At 39.2% G+C, this 17,854-nt stretch overlaps 1 long non-coding RNA gene across 1 annotated transcript in view; it reads right to left on the bottom strand.

Annotated features, from left to right (window-relative positions):
- LOC137865713 (uncharacterized) overlaps nt 1-17,854 on the bottom strand; it is a 185,188-nt gene that overhangs the window by 17,196 nt on the left and 150,138 nt on the right. The window lies entirely within an intron of this gene.

Consider the following 17,854-nt stretch of genomic DNA (forward strand, 5'->3'; position numbering starts at 1 on the left):
TTTACATTTCTAAACTGACTTAAACTGTCTCCTACCTTGTACCAGTTGGTCTCGATAAAGCTATTTGCTTTAGGCCAGTTTATCTCCTGCTTGCTCCCCTACTGCCAGTAATTAAAGGTAGTTAGCAGCTCCCTAGCTAACATGACCAGCTGAGTTACAAATCCTTCTCCAGTCACAACCTGGAGGAAGAGCACTGCTGCTAAACAGGGCTGCTGTTTCTAAGAAGTTGAAGCTCCCTTGGAGCTCTTTCACAATCCCTTCTGGTAGTCATGATTCATCATTTGAAAAATACTTCGCCATGCCAAAATAATGACTCATTTTGCAAAATGTCAATGCCCTGCAGAGTCTGCAAAAAATAGGTCTGTTTTTAATGAATTAGAATTAAAATTAGTAATTAATGCTCGAATCAAGTGATTATTTTCTTGATCCTGCTTAAAATTAAATTTGGTTATAAGCACTTTGAAGGCAATGAGCAAGGAATCATTATTATTTAATCAGGTTTAAATTACTTACATAATTACTTACATGAGTGACGTATTTTTATCTCGAGATAATTAAAAATAATTAGTATGGCTTTATCACATTTTTAATGTGCAAAAATCTAATTCACATTATTAGCAGTGCTTGAATACTTGCTTCTTTTTTGGATGGAATTTATCTGCAAATTATTGCGCCAAAGTTAATGAAGCTATCATAAGAATACATTGCTTGGAAAGAGTGATTTGGAAAGGATGCATCATTTATCTGTGATCCCATATGAACTCAGCTCTACTTTCTTTTTCTTTTTTTTTTTTATTAAAGTTGTGTGAAATAATAAGCAGCTTTATAGCCAGTACAACAGCTAAGGTGTCTTGCTGAAAGGAATAACAAACCTTGGGCCTTATTTCTATTGCCTATTTGGTGCAAATCAAGTGTAGTTTCCATAAATTCAGTAGAATCACAGTGCTAAACAGCACTTATAACCCAAGCACAGCAGCACAGATTTGCATTTACTAAAGTAATAGTTTTCAATTTTTTTAACAGTGTGGACCAAACGATCCCCAACAGATAGTCTACTTCTTGCCTATCTCTATGGAACAGAACCTCACAAATGATTACACACTCTCTTACTAATAGCACAACATCAATTCAGCTATCTAAAAGACTTGTTTACATGAGAAGGAGAGATAGGAAAGTATTCGAAGTATTTTCTACCTTTTAAAGCATTCTAACTTCAAAGGACAATTTAATTGCCTTTTAAAGCAGTTTAACAGATGGAGATAAATAGGAGGAGCCAGGATAGTGTAATTAGCCAGAAGTGCTTTATGGATTGCATTTATTAAAATTTCTCATTAGAGAATTACACTCAGTTTCTGAGATGCAGCCTAGACCACGGCTGCGGTTAGCCTTCTTTTATAAAGCGGAGCTAATTACAAAGTTCAGAACAGAAGTTTCCCAACTGTTCATTCAGTATCTTTGGGGTTTTCACACTGGACTCTTGTACCAACCAATCCTTATTCACCAACAGATCTCTAGCTTTAGCAGTCAGTGTGTGCCTTGGCTCAACCTAACATTTTCCTTCCTTTCCCACTATGGCTGTACCTCTAGTCCCAGGCCCAGCGGGGTCCAGCTCCTCATCTGAGGGGCTGTTGGCTCTGGGTTGCCAGCAAGCACTCATCACATCTGGCTCCCCTCTGACAGTAGTTTCTGAGTAGCTTGCAATAATTTTCAAATGTATTTATCTCCATAGCATCCCCATTAAGTGTTAGTACTATTTACCCACTGTACAGACAGAAAATGAGAACAAGATCTCTCAGATGTAATTCCAACCGCATGACAATCATTTAAAAGCCAAGAACCAAATGGCACTTTTCACACAGGATGAGGATTATCAGCAACACACTTGGATCTGTGTTGCTATCTGCCAGGATTTGTTCACCAATGATTTTAAAAATGAAGGGGTAAATAGTCTTGTGACAAAAATACAAATGACAAAAATGTTATTTTTGGTAACAAAATCTGAAGGTAGTTGAAAAGAACTGCAGAAAATGTTTATAGGAATGAGTGGCTGAAGTGATTAAATGGGAACTAAAATTCAAGTAATTGTCATGTATTGGGCACTGAAAAAAGAATTAGATATTGGATGTACAGTCAGGCTTTAAATTTGATACCCAAGCTCTGGAAAATCTCTGAGATTTTGTGGCCCACTCCCTGGAATCATTAGTTCTATGCTCTGAGGCAATCGTAAGGAAACCAGAACAATAGAATTGTTAGGAAAGGAAGAGAAAACATAGCGCAAAACCTTATTAATTCCATGGCATACCTGAGAACACTACAAGAATTCTTCTTCTGGTTTAGGCCTCCAAATGCTTCTGAAGAACCTTGAGGCTGCTCGCAAGCGACAGGACTGGTGCCATGTGCAAAGTTTCCGTGCGGCACCAAAGGAAATCCCTGTCACAGGAGCCAGCCTCCCCCGACCACCCAACCAGCCTCCCTTTCAAATCCAACTGACTGTTCCTCCTGCCCTTCCTCTCACTCTGTTCCACAGAAAGCTTCTTGTTAAGAAGCTCTGGGCATCTTCTTCTGTCAGGTGAGTTTCCTTTAATTATTTTTCCCCCACTAAAAAAAAAAAGTCAGACTCACCATTCAGAAACTGCCTCAGCTATCAAAGCCTGGTCTCAGACTGATGAAGAAAAAGCCATAGGAGACTACCCATCTTTAGCTTCATTCCTCATTACTAGGTAGCTTTTATTCATAGCTACTCATAAAATTGTAAAATACATTAAATCTCATGGAAATATCAGTATTTAGCAGCAGTAAGTAAAAGCCCTGCTGGTTTCAAGTGAAATAACAGGCTTTTTCAGACATAAAAGTATGCAGGTGGAAAGAATTTATGACAAGTAGCCACAATACCACTTAGTATGTCTCTGACAAAGGTTCCAAGAAACCTCCCAAATTTCCAAGTAGTAGTGGAATTAAAGCTACAATTTCAGCATAGCTCTGTGTCAGCAACTACAGAGGCTGTGCATTTACTGCCTGGTAAATAGTTTTATCTACCTCTGCATGTGGAGAAATGAAACACAGAGAAAGTAAATGACATGTCCATGTCAATATAGGGAAGGAGGGAGCAAGATTCATCTCCTCCCCAGACTGAAACCTTTCTGCTGGACCAAGTCACCTTGCTCAAGGCACTCAGGAAGTCCCTGGTGGTCAGCACACAGGCCATGGAGGCTTTTTCTCCTCCCAGAACAGCCAAATACTAGCTGGCAGTTAAAACTGCATGTTTTTATTGCAGTTGAAAGTATACTTCTGGATTCATGTTCAAGGAAAGTCATAAAAGGGCACATGCATTCTTCCAAATTAATTCTGTATTAGATGTGAATCTGATATTTGCATCATCAGAGTTTGCAAGAAGGCAGGGGGTGAGGAATTAAAACTAAAAAAAAGCTGTTAAGCAAAGAAATATCAAATATCTCTTTACAATTACGCTGTCTATATATAAAGCTGAAAGGAACACACATTAAGAATTCTAGGCTGTGTTTTCAGAGCTGCCTGGGGTAGTTGGATCCCCTAAAGAGAGAAAAGAGTAAATATTCAGTTTCCTCCTCTGGGGAAAATTGGCTGATTTTGTCAGTAGGACACTGAATCTAGTCCATCGTATTCACAGGAATAATCCATATAGCCATTGACATAAACACTCAAAATAGTGAACTTTCCAAAACAAATATAAAAAAGGAACATGGCTTTTCTGTGTAGCAATGGTGGAAGGAGGTTCACCAGGCCCTATAATGACAAAACAGGTAAGGTAGTTGTAACTGCCTTAAACTAGTACTCCCAGAGACATTATTTACTATACTTGAGTGACGCTCAAAGAGATGTGAAATTGTTTCTTACCTCTGAAAGCCAAAGGAAATGGAGGGACTCTCTCTCAGTCTCCTCCTCCAAATGAATTTTCACTTATTAATATGAGTAAGAAGCAAACATACCAGCAGTCACAGGAAATTGTTTTCAGAAAGCTATTTCTGATTGATACAACTGAACAATCACTATTAAGGGTGATTATTAAAAATCAATTTCAACATTCATATCTTTTTGAGCATGATGCCATTCACATGATTTGTTGCATAATATCCCTCCAGTAATATTACTTTTTTTTCCCTACTTGCTCATCTGGAGAAACCACAGATGATGGACTGCTAGAGAGAGCCCCCATAACCAGCTTCAAACATGTTCAGCCTCATTAGTTTTAGACATACCAGCCCATAAAAATCTTCAAACATACTAAGAGGTTCCATGTGTGTCCCAAAAACAATATAGACAGCAAACTGCAATCTGTGTAGAACTACAAAATCCCTCAAAATAGATTTAAAAGACAGCACAAGCCTCTACACCCACTCCTTTCACATTATTACAGCAGGACGACTTGAACGCTTTCAAAGTGGTATCACCAATAACGGAGGCTGATGCTAGTAGGTGCTGAAATGTAATGTCTTTTCCATACACTCCAATTACATTAAAGTGACAAAGGTTTGAGATTGTCAAACTATTCAGTTATTGATTGGCCTTTAGATAGAGAGCATTTGTTTCCAGTTTCTCCCTTTAACCCTGTGTTCCATTAAACGCACTAGAGTTACCAGTCAGAATAAATTGCATTTTGGAAGATTAACTAAGTCAGATGGTAGGGCTAAGTGCACAATCTATTCTCTCTCGTACCAATCACTTACAGTTCATCAGCTCTTGTAATAAAAAATGAGAATGTTAAAAGTATCAGAAAAAGCAGGGTTAAAAGGGTACGTTATGTTTTAATCGCCTGATTTTTTTTTCCCTTTTCCACAAACCAGTGAAGAGCATGGGACTGTCAAAGAGCAGACAGAAACATTCTTTCATTTCCTGACTGAAAAATACCGTAAGAGATGATTGCTTCGAAAACCCTCCCAGGATGCATTTTTTCCTGTTTAACTCAGCCTTCTTCCAGGGAGAATGATCATTTGATATAAAAACTAAAATCACTGCTGAAGAATCAGTACTTAATACTACAGGTGAGTCCTATCAACAGTACTTTGAACTAAAAATCTTTTGACTAACTCATTTAAAATGCATCTCCACTGAAAGCAGTGAAAGTATAGTCAGTACAAGGGAAAGGAGAATTTGGTTCCCTGCATTCTGATCACCCTATATACAGCTGCTTTTGCCCTGCAGTGAGTGCTAGAGTATGATTTACTATGGTATGCTATAGAACAAAGATGAAAATATGCCAGATTGTAAAATAATATATTTTTTTCTATTTATATTTTCTTCACAATCTTTTATCTTATATGGAAGAGATTTTTAATAAATAACTGCTTTGTAAACCACAAAACACCATCACTTTCTACATATGAGAGAAGAGATAGGTTGGCATCTACCCACATGATTGGCATATCCTGCAACAGGCTGTACCACTGAAGGCCTTGGCTCTTGTTTAGTCTTTCCCTAGACAAAACTTCTACAGAAACCAACAGATTCTGTTCATTTCACTTAGTTCCCTGAAAACCCCTTAATTTGATTCTAGATGCTGCTTGGCAAAGCATTTAACATATGCTGAACTGTAAGGTCAAATGGGTTGGTTGCCTGACTAAGAGCAAGGGTACGTGGTGTACAGGGCAAGAGGCTGCTGCAGCCAACAAGGAGAGGTCCAGCTGCACAGCTTTTGCCCTGTCCTGTGCCAGTTTTGGCACTCATCAGACTTTTCTGTGAGCTTATTCAACTTGCTAACTCAGCAGAAAGCCATTCAGTGGTGTGTTTCCTGCTCAGTTAGCATGCTGAATCAGCTCACAGCAAGGTTCACTGCATCAGTACAAGGAGAAAGAGGAAAGCAGGGAGAGAGGAGTGGGGGAAGCAGTCTGTCCTTTCAGCAGCAATGAGCTGCTGTACTGGATTCTCCATATCTTGTGCAACTTCACTCTGAGGCACTTCAGTACTCAGAGGTACTTCAGATTTTTCTGGTAGTCAGCTTCCTGGAACTCTGGACCCAGATGCTGTACCAAAGAGAAGTTTGCTTGTGGCCAGCTGATGGATGCAGACAAAGGCACTTCTGACCAATTACTGTGAAGAAGGCTGCTGGCAGCGAACTACTTCACCATTGCCAGGGGCTTACTACTGCCCCTCTGCTGCAGCTCAGGGCCCACATCTGAACAAACAGTTCCAGAAGGCATTTCTCATCAGCACCAGAGTGAAGCTGGAGGGCCCACTTCATCCTACCACTGAAGGGTGGAATATGTGCTGTTTGGTAACCGTGGGCTGACTTCATGACAAGAAGCACAGTGAGCACACAGCTAACCTACCCTGTCAGCTCACCTCGTGGAGAGTGGAGCCATCACCAAAGGCAGGGTGAAAACTCTCTGGTAATACCCACCATCTTGTGGACAGAGACATGGCATTCAGTTTTATAGCTCAGGGACAGGAGGGGAAAGTTTAAGGGAGAGAAGTGGTGAGGAGGGAGAAGGAGATGAGATGAGAGGAGATGAGGGGAAAGGAAGTTCAGCTAGGTGAAGAACCCTGTAAAAAGATGATAATAATGACTCTCCGGTAGAAAGGAACACTGTGGAGTATACTATATGTGATGGCCCCATACTGTTTGGAGTCTTAGAAAAGTAAAGTCTTGACAGTAAACTTAAAGGATGAAAACTATTAGGATGAAAACCTTTGCTGTCTTCACTGGTTTCAACCTTTGACCAACAGAAAAGCAGGGTGCTGTGGAACAGAACAGGAAAACAAGTATAATCTCTCACTGACTCCCAGCTCAGCAAAGTTGGCTAGGGTTTTTTTTGAAGTGAGTTTAAAGATCAATTACTAGGTTAGAAGTGAAATCTTTTGCAAAGTCTATAATTGATGAGTTCCAGAGAGAGTTCCTTTGTCAGCTGCACCACATCAGATCAGAACATATCTTTAGATGCTGCCAGTGAACCAGAAAGCAGCAAGAGGATTTCACAGGGGGAAAAGAATAATCTTATGAGTCTCTGAAATGAGTGCCCTGCTGGTCTGATGAATGTGGGTGAAATCCATGATTAAATCTGCTACCATTCCTGCTTTGCTGTCTGCTATTGTCAGGCTTTATATTAAAGACAGGTCAAAACCTTAATCTGCATTCATCTTGCATGTCTATTGAAGATAGTAATGAAAAAAACATCAAACTTACCAGGGTCAGGTTTGATTTCTTCTAAATGAATTTCCTGGTGATAGGCTCTTTACAATCATCTGTTCTGCTGCATTTGTTTTCACATATTCTTATTTTTTTCCTGCATTATGGAACATTTGGCTAATACATATGATATAAACATGTGCTTCTTCAGGGCATAACAAAATGCTCAGAGATCATTTATTTACCAGAAATAGTTAATGGGATGAGCAGAGGCCTGCTGGGTATGTAAAAGAATGCCCATAAATTACTCTGTGCTTTTTAAGAAGTAAGAACATGAAAACCATTAAACACAAAGCCCTTTATCCTGAAAGTTCCACAGATTACATGATGAAGAGGAAAAGGCTATTGCACTTCATTGTAAATATAAATGGAAATTATGAATAAATACAATTAAGATTAAATGTTGCTCCTATTTTTTTTTTTTTTTTTTTTTTGAGGTTTGAGAAGGAAGAAAGTTTTTTTTTTGAGAAGGTGAGAACTTATGGAAAAACATATTCGTGCATGCAGATGTGGAATTAGAGTTGCAGAAAGAATGTGAACAAGCACAATGAATTTAAATGTTACATCAAATGCTGTGCATGGCTGCAGGCCTCTGGTCTCATCTTTAAGGATTCTCCTAGAAAATGTAAGCCAAACTCTCAAAATGCTTAAGTCATACTTTCTACATCTGCCTCCTTACCAGTCAGTCTGTTCCAGACACTACAATATATAATGCATGTAAGCATTTAGAAGATCAATCTTTGTATTTTACAAGCTGGCAGATTCACTCCAAAGGTGGTTGTACTGGCATGCTTCTTTCAATTACTTCTGTCTGTGAAGTCTGAGGTCACAATGAAAGCAATGTATTGGAGGACAAAAAATAAGAGATGATAATTCCAAACAAATATTTAAGCTGGCTTACATAGACGCCAGATTTTTTCTGATGAAAACTGTAGACGCTATCACACCAAAGATTAGATTCTGAGGAAAACCAGAATGCCTTATAGAAATGATTGTTCCCAGTAAATCAAAGGCAATCACTTTATCCCCTCTCACGTGAAGTAGCATGAATATTATTTAAGCAGTACAAAAGCATAAGGCATTTACTGGCAATATACAATGAGTTGAGAGGAGCCGACAACCTTCAGCTTTGTCTTTAGCTGTTCACCCGAACTGATTTTTAAGCTCATGAATAACATATTCTGAAAAGGTGACTGCAGGAAGCAAAAATAAATGTACAGATTTTACAGAAAGGGATAACACAATTTATGTTTACCTGTAACACAAAGATAGTATTGTTGACCTGTAACACAAGGGGCATTGTTGAAGAAGTTTCAGACATTGTCTAATGAAAGAATGCATAACTTGTCCTCCTGTTAAAGAACAGATAATTGACTTGTCTCTTCTCACATATAAAGCCAATGATGGAACCATGTACAAATCTCAGACTAGTCTGGACCCCTGGGACCAGGCTTCCAACCTACGATGAGTTAAGCATCCCTTTTTTCTCTGAATAGTCAGATAAATGGCCTTCAGGGAACACACGGGGACCCCATGGGAACTCCCTGCTGGCAGGGGCCAGGTGACCGCCCAGCACTGGGGGAGGTGTTTTGGGACTTCTGTCTCGCTGGACCAGAAGATGGCGGTAACTCACTTTGTGACTCAGAAATGCACACAAGGCAGTTAGGGGCAGGGGAAGAAATACAAAAACAGACTGCGAGAGCTAAGTAAATAAAATCACACCACTGATCATGGAAGAAATATAAATAAGCTCCTTTTCTTGTTTCTGTGGCTATTTTCACTATTTCTTTGGTGTCTAAAAGAAAGACAAATTATTGAAAAAATATACAGCTCGCAGAGCTTTCAGCTATTTTTAGCACTAATCACATCTGCATATTACAAAAAGAACACTGCACATTTCTAGCTGGCATTCAGCAGCTGTATGCCAATGTTATTTGTGGAAACAGGCTCAAAGCTTGTACACAAGAAAGAACTGAAACACGCAGAAGCAACCACCTTCCCCAGGCACCTCCACAACAAAATGTGCAATATTCTTATACCAGAGCTTTGACTCTAGACATGTAGCTTAGCGACACTCCTCTCATCCCTTTTGTGTCATATTCTTCTTCTCCCATTGCAATTTTACAGATCAATCTCATCCATTATTGTGTTGTCCTTACAGTATATCCTGGGTGTCTTCTCCAAGTCCTCTTCTGCCTCAGTTTTGGCCAATGCTTCACCCACCTCACATTGCCCCTGGAGCTACCATTTGCTGCAAACTCCTATTCTCTGTCCTGAAAAAGGCATATGCATACAAAAGAGATCTTTGGAAAATATGTTAATTTCCCTCATTTTGCTCAGGATCTATAAATGAATATCCAGGCAGGACTGCTGAAAGATATAGTGAATCCGGTGTAGTTATTTAGTTATTAAAAGGTATTAATGATAACCACATTCCAAAACCGTATTTATTCTGGAAATGTAAGAGTTATAAATTAATTAAATTACCATGACAGATCCCTGTGTGGTATAATTAATGCTGCCCCATTAATCTCAATCCAAAAGATATATGCTGATTTTTTTCCAACAGAGAATCTGGCAGAATGAGTGGATGAACATCACATTCCCACCTTGTCCCATCGAAAGAGTTAACATTTCAAAAGTACCGATGAACATTCCCGGCAAACAGCTCACAGAAGCTCTCATGAGAAATATTTTTTACATCAAATATTTATTACATCATTACAAATAATACACCACAAGTTAGTCAACAATGGTGTGTCAATGAAAGAAAAGGCAAAGGTCTTTCTGTAAATTATGTCTTGTGGATTTTAAAAGACTTCTGCAGGATAGATTACATAAATCCAGACCGTCAGAATAGGACCTTCTTTGCGTCTTTGCCACTTTAATTTCTATTGGTATGTGCAATTATTTCAGTGGTCTGGCTGAGCTCTCAGTATGATTCTGCTGTCATCTGAGTCTCGTACAAAGAGTACTTATCCCTGCCTTGCCAGTCTAAGCCTGACACCACCCCAGACAAACCAGTTCTTGTGTTGTATTTTTTCAGACTGCCATTACCTACTTCCATATCCCCCAGACATCTAAATTTCAGTCCCTTCAAGGTTATAGCATCTACAGTTGAAGCCCCATAGACACTACATCCTAACTCTTTTTTTACTGGATATGTCATCCAATTCCTTACAAATTAACAGCTCCAATAGCACAGTAGAATACAGAATTTCCCACACCTGGAAATCAGAATCATGCTCAATCTCAACATCTATTTCCTTCCCTTCTATCTTTCGGCTAATATTATTCCAACCTGAGCACTGGCATCAGCATATGTGTCCCTTCACTTAACTACTGCAACTTTTTCCAGATGGCTTCTAATCTTGTTGGTTGTCAACATGCAGGATTAAAATAAATAAATAAATAAATAAATCTGTCAATAAACATAGATTCAGCTTCCTAAGTCTCTCCATAATTCTCATTCCAGTTAATGTCAGAGTAATTGCAGTTTCATATGATCAATGTCCTAGCCCAAGTACAGCCCTCCCATCTGCATAAATATTTCCCGATCTGTCTTTTCACCTAGCCCTAGGAGATCAGTAATTGTTTTCCATTATAATTGTTTTACCATTTGGGTATTTAGCCTCAAGTTCAAGGTGTCTCTAAGTTGTCATCCATGTGAATGTTATTCTGTTTTCAGCATAATGTCCTTCCTCATTTATTCTGTCATATCTCCTTCTCCTTTCTCATTGAAGATTGCCTGTCCTTAAACTCTGTATCTGGGTAATGCAATATTACAGCCCATTTCCTGAACTGGCCACATTTCAGTTACTCCAATTACACCAGATTTGTCTTTAAGCAGCAGATGTCCTTGCTCCTCCAATCTTGTTTGCTGTTTCCTTCCCTGCTTGTTCATGCCCTCCAGCACACAAAGTATTCACCTGCTAAACAGTAAACAGAAGCTGCTCTGCCTTATTTAAGCATTTTTCAGACCTGTCTAAATGGGTGTTGTTGTGCACTTATTATGTCTGTGCCTTATATCAAATGGGAGATTTCCGCACTAGGAGGTGCTCAGTACAACCCTCCTAGGGAGACAAGGCAAAATGGCATTATGTAAGAAGAGCTTTCTCATTTTTGTTGCTCATGTAAACTCCTGGACAGTCAACTGTAACTTTTGCTGACTACAGAGAGGGCAACACACCAGTTGTACAAGAGCATCTGTAGCACTCTCTGGACATCAGCTGCTAGAAGGTGAAACGAACCTCAGTGTACCTGTGAAAAGAGAGATCCAAAACTCGTAGCTTATCTGGGGAGATTTTTGCTTCATCTGAGTGGTTTCTGGGTCTCAAAGCCAGGCTCTCTGACATACAGCTAACACGGCAGGTTTTGTCATGTATTTCCAGATATGTCTGCATTAGCAAAAAGACCATAATATGTTCTTTCTTTATCCTTAGACTGGAACAATTACAGTCCATCTGTCACTCTGCCTTTTATAACCAAGGGGATAGAGATGTAGACTTCTAATTTCTGGTTTATGTCTCCAGGTACCCTGGCTGTGCTAGTGCCACACTAGAGGCCTCTCCTCCTGCTCTAGGGAAATACAGCTTTACACCCAAGCTCATCAACTTTGGTCATAAAAATGGCATAAGGTTTTCCAGCTCACACAGTCATTGCACATTTTATTTCATTTTTATTTTACTTGAATACACGTACTGCATATGCATTACGCAGGCTATGCCAGAAGCATCACTCCAGAAACATATTTAACTCGACAGCCTGCTCAAGTGGAACAGCAGTGTTACTCACTACATATTCGGCTGAAAGTCCTTCCCAGCACAGCCTTCCAGCGGAAGCTTTCCTTCCTCACTCTGATCTACCCAGAGCAGAAGAATTGCTGTTCTCTCTGCCTCAGTTCTGAGCAACACATCCCTAGGCTGGATTCAAAGGGGATACAGTCAGAATATGCCAACCCAGATAAAGTATAAATTTGTTTCTCAGAATATGCATAGAGGAATAAAATTATAACTCATTGCCTGCAGTTTCAATAAAAGCAAAGTGAACCATCTGATTTATATCATCACTGTTAGGAAAATCTCTTGGAAACATTACTCTATGCAGAACAGTAAAAGGCCCACCTGAAACAAGTGAAGGGCACTTCTGTTATTTTTATTTACTCCACAGGTGCTAAGAGCCAGATGAGGAAGACCACTGGACTGCATCCAGCACCTCCCTGAGTCCACAAGAAACTTGCCCTGTCCTCCTAGCTCATGAACCTGTGCAGGGCAGCGGAGGTCTCAGCAGCTTCCCTGAAGGTCATGCACAATACGAGGTCATTTTGCACCACTTACATCCGCTGTGCACTCTCAGATAGCAACCACAGCAAAAACTCTTGAAAGATAAAAGTCAGCCCACCATTATAGATTATAATGAACATTCTCAGTCCTAACTGACCAGTAAAGGAATGGCAAGTGTCACTTTTACCTCAAGGTCACAAATATTTTCTGTTGCTAGAAAGATGTGATTTCCCCCCTGAGAATAGGTTTCCTTGGTTTCCTGGCAAGAAATGCATAAATTTATAATACTAAGACTCTTAGTCAAGTATATGTTGCCAAACATTCACGTCCCAGAAATACTGCTGTTTCCGATTAGTTATTACACCAACTATGTATAATGCCATATGGCCTTAATAACATGCCTGTCACTTTCAAAGAGTAATTACTTCAATTTTGGCAGCATTAATCTGCAATATTTGCTGTCTCTTTGGATGACATTGTAATGGTGCAATGCAAAAGTGATCAACATCTCCCAGGCTGTGAGAAAGGCAGTGTCTGAACAGATTATGATTTAAACAAAGCAAATATATTTTTCCAGAGATACAATAAATTATTTTCACTAACACTATTTTTTTGAACATTTGGAAGCAGAGGAAGGGACCGTATTACTTGTACAGAATCTCTAAAATCTGCCAAGATTCAAAATTTGAATAAAAAACACAGAAAAAAAAAACAACACTGCCTGTTTCCAGATCACTCCACAAAGTGCAAACTGCAACAGCTAAATTAGAAAAAAATAATTCACGATTATATCCTGTTGTCAGCAAACCAGCTAAGAACACCACTTATAACTGTAGGTAGGATGCAGATTTTAAATCATTGTACCGATCTAATTCTGGACGATTCTAATTTTAAAATCTGGATAGGAGAGGTGCTGTGGTTTTGTAACTGCTTAGAGACCTGCTACAAGAGTCATTGAGCCGGATATGTCTGCCCTGTAGGTATTGCAAAACTGCATCATAAATTTGTAAAGCAGTAGTTCACACGTGACTAATCGTATATATCAGTGTAGTCTCAAATGACTTATGACCTGAATCGGTCTCATTACCCATGTAGTGAAGTGATGTCTGCCACTATTTTAATTGCTTGCAAGCTTGGGAAGTGGAAACAGGAGTCAGAATTTGTTAGCATTCACAAACACCAAGTAAAATTAACATGTTGAAAGCCTGGACTTATGTTCACATCATGCTGTGTATACGTGGACTAATATCCTGTCAAGACACACACATCTTTTTATCTAAGGAAAGTTAGCATGTGAGTCTGTGACCAACACAAGGAGCAGATTGAGATTACCACAAGGAAAGAGAAAAAGCTCAGAGACAATACAGGGCTGTCCCATATCTTTCTTGTCACAAGAAACTTGTGGAAAATCTATGACATCAATCATAGATTTGATGTATGATCATACTTAAAATGATCATCATATGATTATACTTAAAATATCTCTGTGTACATCATTTCTGGGCAAAAAGAAAGCCACCTGCTGTAAAAGATCAGTAAAACCTTCACATGTCAATCTGCTGTCTTCAGATGCTCACTCCTGACCATAAGCACAACACCTCAATGCACCTGAGCACTGGTAGAAACAGTATGCACTGAATAGTCTGAATATGTGCATACTCATAAAGTCAATATCCATGCACGTATGTCCATCCAAAATACTCTGTATGCTTGTCAGTGTATGAACCTATTCCAGATTTTTTTGGGGGTGGGGATAAATCCTCTTACAGTTACAGTTCTACATTAAATTTGCATAGATCTATGTATCTATCCATGATAGATATACCACACTGATGTTAAAATCAGCTATAAACATAGCAATACAAATGATTCCCATTCCATTGGAAAGGAAACTTATTAACATTACTTCCTATGATAATCTGTCAGCTGTACATATATGGAGAGGAAGTTTCAAACAGGAACACGATTATTGCATTTGCACAGAATACAAGTCACTACTTGTCTTTACCAGAATACTGGTAATCACGCAACACAGAACATCATCCTGCATTGAAATGCAGGGAATTCAGCCTGATTCTGATGTTCCCAATGACAGAAGTTACTTCTGATTTTCAAAGATTCCATACAAACAGCATGGTCTCACTTCCTACAGAATTAGAAATAGACAGTCAACAGAGTTTGAAAGAGTGATATCACTGTCTGTCTGATTATGAAGAAGACTTGGACTTATTTCTAGGCCTGGCAGTTGATTGTTATATATGTCAATTGTCATTTACTATGCACAAGAACATGGTGATACACTTTCACCTCCCACCATATATTTCATTGTGAACAAGGAATAAAGAAATTCCTTCAGCATGGCCTACTTTTCACAGGCTGCCACTCTTATTTCTGACACTATCATTACAGGTGACGGTTTTTGTGTAGGACAGAATGGTTAATCATTTTTGTGAAACTGTGCAAGTTGATAAATGAAAGGCAGAAGGCAATTTGGCTTAAAAATCCCAAACCCAGGTGGGAGCAAGCCTGCAAAATAAAACAGCACAGAAGACTCTGAAAGCAGTTAAGCTGTTACCATGGCCAGTTCCAATAATAAAAATAAGTTAAGTTTTTATAGGTTGTACTGTAAAGTATAGAGTGTTGTTTTGTAGTGTTTGGTATCAAATTCAATGTCAAAATTCCTATTTATTTCATGGGATGAGTCCAAACCAAAGCAGAATGCTTACGCTGCATATGCTGCTCTGCTGCTTTTTTGCTCTGCTCTGAGCTCGCCTAAGCATTCAAGGACACTGACCTGCTTTTCATGTCCTCAGATACAGTCAGGCAATTCCTTAACAGAATTTCTATGCTGTGTGATTTAATCCTGTGTAAAGATGTTAGATACCTTTGAGCACTAAATCCTGCACAGCAGAAGTCACACAATCGTATTAGTGTAGCTCTCCACACAGGCTAAATAGCCTTGTTGAGAAGGGCTGTGCTGAGCAGGACTTCCCAAGGCAAGTTTAGCAGCTCCCTGGTGGTAATTCAGCTATCTGCACTGTGCTGTGCAGGCATCACTTTGGTTTCCTTTACATAAGATCTGGATCACCCTTAGCATGACTTGCGCCATTTCTTTCCCCAGCCTGGCTGGTTCCACAACCTCTTACTGCATATTAAGAAATGTACTCCTGGTTATACATGTGGCTGCTGTCAAGACTACAAAATAATACTAAAAACTCCTTCATTTCACTATGAAGAACTGCTACATGGCTAAAAAACTCAACAGGTTTTATCTAACACCTATACAAGAAGGGATTGTGCTGGTTTAGTAGCACTTGGCAGAATTTGTGGCCATCCTCATGAGAATTTTAACATAAAGAAATGGAGTAATACATGTGTCCGTCACTGTTCAAGGGGATGCCTGAAATCCTCCACTAATAGATCTTCTTCTGTCCCTTTGATCACTGAAGTTTGGTCTGCTTCAGTGGCAGCAACATTTCTGGTAATTACAGATTTACTACAAAAGAACTGGTAAAATCTCAGTCTGGTTCCCTGCTCTTACATGCCCTAGAGCATACCATAACCTAGAAAGATGCTGCTGGGATCAAGCCTGAACTATCTGTGGGAAACAAGAAAGAGCAATCCAAAAGAAGAGTGGATCAGTCTCCTATACGCAACAAGCTGCATAAAAAGGTGTTCACTTTGAAAAGTCACAAGAGTACACAGGCACAAAATGAAATGGCAGAAAGGTGGCTGCAGCTGGGTCCCTGGGTGACCAGGCATCAGCAGCCTCAGTAGCCTCTGCTGGCTCTCCTTCTCTAACAGTAAGGATTCAGAAGATCTCTCAGACCTTATTGTAACAGTACAGCTCATCAGCCCATATGAAATGCTCAGGAGCTGATTATGATGGACTTGACCATTCTTACAGCAGTATTTTACACTTCTAAGCATTATAGGCAATCTGTGAATTATATAAGCTACATAGGACAAGCATCCTTCTGCATTTACAGAACATCCCGAATGAGTCAGCTACACTGCTGGGGATCTGGCATTGCCCAAGGTTTAGTTCTAAAGAGAGTGTTTGGAGTCAAATGAATCTAATTTGTTTGAGTTGCTGGGAATAAACAGTTTCTTCCTGCAACAGGTTTTGCTGAAAATTTATCATATGAAAAACATTAGAGGTGTCACCAACAAAACAGCTTCTCCAGCTGAACTGCTTGCCTAGAGCTCACTGCAGAAGGGTGGAAAGTCATCATGTGCTGAGAAAATAAGCACCATAACATTTCATTTCCTCTTTGCCTCCCTGCTCTTTGCAAATGAAAATGGCAGCGAGAGTTTGCTGATGTAGAGAACTCAACAAAGGAGGTTCTTCGTAAGAACTTGACTTAGTGAAATGGGGAGTGATGGATGTATATCACGTTCTCAGCACTGTTCCTATAGTTACTGGTCTTCTGAATCTGGAAAATCTCCCTCGATCTCCAGCGTAGGAATCAATGTAACCCTGGTGAATGGAGGTGGGCACAGGGATTGGAAAACTATTTCCTACAGAACTAAACGAAATACAGAAAAACAGAGTTAAATATTCAGGATGTTTCAAGGACATAGTTTTTGTTACTGAGGAAATTCAATGGCATCCCAACAGATTTTACAAGCCTTGTTATAAAGACAAAGACATTCTGATCGAATCAACCCTCTCTAGGATTGTAGGAGATAAAACACCCCTCTGGACTCAGTTACAGGATCAATTTTCTGTGATTTAAGTATTCACTATGCATCAAATAGTTGTACACTAAGTTATCAAATGCATACTCTTAGCCAATAGCAAAACCAGTTAGAGTAAACCTTGGCAATATTTAAGTTAATTCTTTTGAGTACGTATTTGGAACAGGCTGAAAGAGCGAGTGGAGTTTTACTGTTATTCAGTTGTGGTAATTCACTAAACCACAGTAACTCAATTGTGTATCAGATCTTTAGTGGCTCATCTAATTATGTAAACATGGCTAAATGCATAATTATCACTTCTTGCATATTGCAACCGCACACTTACCTTTTAAATTCACAGTCCCCATATCTTTCTAAATATCCAAATGATAGAAAAATTATAGCACATTTATGTGAGAGGCTGGATTATATCAGAATTTTTCTCATATTTTTCCTGTCAAAATAAAATTATTTATTTTATTATATTTAAATGAGAATTCTACATATAAGTAAAAACAAAACAAAACAAAAAACCAAGCTGTCCTTGAATACCCTTGTATCCACAAGGTACAACTTGGGTACAAGCTCTACCCAGGTTACTTGCTGCTTTGAGCAGTACTGCACAGCTTTTCTGAAGATGGATGCAAGCACAGGGACTGTTTGTTTCAAGGTTGCCATTAAGAAGGAACAAGATCAATGGTGTAGGTCAACACAGGAACTAGTAGAGGAATGC

This window comes from Anas acuta, chromosome 16 (genome assembly GCF_963932015.1).
Source record: "Anas acuta chromosome 16, bAnaAcu1.1, whole genome shotgun sequence".
NCBI lineage: Eukaryota > Metazoa > Chordata > Aves > Anseriformes > Anatidae > Anas > Anas acuta.